This window comes from Cornus florida, unplaced genomic scaffold (assembly GCF_030987335.1).
Source record: "Cornus florida cultivar Cherokee Brave unplaced genomic scaffold, ASM3098733v1 CherokeeBrave_3.0.0_Hap2_Chr10, whole genome shotgun sequence".
NCBI classification, from domain to species: Eukaryota; Viridiplantae; Streptophyta; class Magnoliopsida; order Cornales; family Cornaceae; genus Cornus; species Cornus florida.
In genome coordinates, this window is record NW_026775580.1 from 40,210,933 (window position 1) to 40,212,064 (window position 1,132).

Sequence of the window (1,132 nt, forward strand, 5' to 3'; positions counted from 1 at the left end):
TAGATATTTCTTCCCTCCCAGATTTGCTTAGGCGACCCCCCTAGAAGATGAAGATCTATGCATCGAGTATTCACTCATTTTTTTTTAAAAGAGGCCAAATTTCATCCCCATTTCTTTCAATGTAGCTGCCTCCACACGAAGCATCAACAATGCCCTTATTGGCATCAGATAAACTTGAAAAGAAACATTGAACTAATTGCCACTTAGGAATGTTATGATGTGGACACTTCCGTAGCAAGTCATTCAAACGTTCTCATGCTTCATGAAGGGGTTCTCCTTCTTTTTGTGCAAATTCACGAATGGAAGTTCTCATGGAATCAGTTTGACTTGCGGGGAAGTACTTCTTTAGGAACTCTTGGAGCAATTGTGCCCAAGAGGTGATTGTATTTGACCCCAAGTTGTTAAACCAATATTTAGCTTTATCCCGAAGAGTGAAAGGGAAAAGCTTCATTTTAAGGACTTCTTCCGGCACATCCATGATTTTCACAGTGGAACAAACTTCCAAGAATTCATCTAAATATTTATAAGGCTCTTCATTGCTCAACCCATAGAAAAGGGGGCACATGTTAATGATAGAAGCCTTAATCTCATAATGATGAGCATGAAAATTTGGTAATTGAATGCAAGTGGGTGCATTATATAGATTTGGAGTGTAACGATCCCTAAAGACCATTGGAGGATTGAGAGGTGGGTATACCTTTTGATGACGAGGGTATGCCATTTGACCTTGAGGTTGGTATGCCATTTGAACATATTGATGTTGTTGTTCACCAATTGGCGGAACAACATTTGGCCTTGGCATCCCTAGATTAGGTTATTACACAATAGGATTGATTAGTCGTGGCATTCCCAAGGGTGGATGCACACCTTAAGGATCCACAATATGAACTTGTTGTGGGAGGTGCACACCTTAATGATCCACATGACCAAGATCTTCAATGAGATCTTCACTTGGGTCTTCCATTAAAGGTGATGGAAGATCAAAAGTGGAAAGAATAGGATGACTATCCCTAGTACTACCTCTTAAACGCCGAAAGAAAACTTTAAGATTTTGATTTACAAGAGCAAGAGGACGACTAAGTGATCTACAACCATGCATGCACTAGAAAAAGTCAACACACCAATACAACAA

The 1,132-nt window shown here is 39.8% G+C and overlaps 1 non-coding gene across 1 annotated transcript; it reads left to right on the plus strand.

Annotated features, from left to right (window-relative positions):
* The first annotated feature begins 209 nt into the window (after window positions 1-209).
* LOC132280379 (small nucleolar RNA R71) lies at window positions 210-313 on the plus strand. The gene has a single exon (XR_009471569.1). It is a non-coding gene; the product is annotated as a small nucleolar RNA R71 (small nucleolar RNA).
* Window positions 314-1,132: the final 819 nt, after the last annotated feature.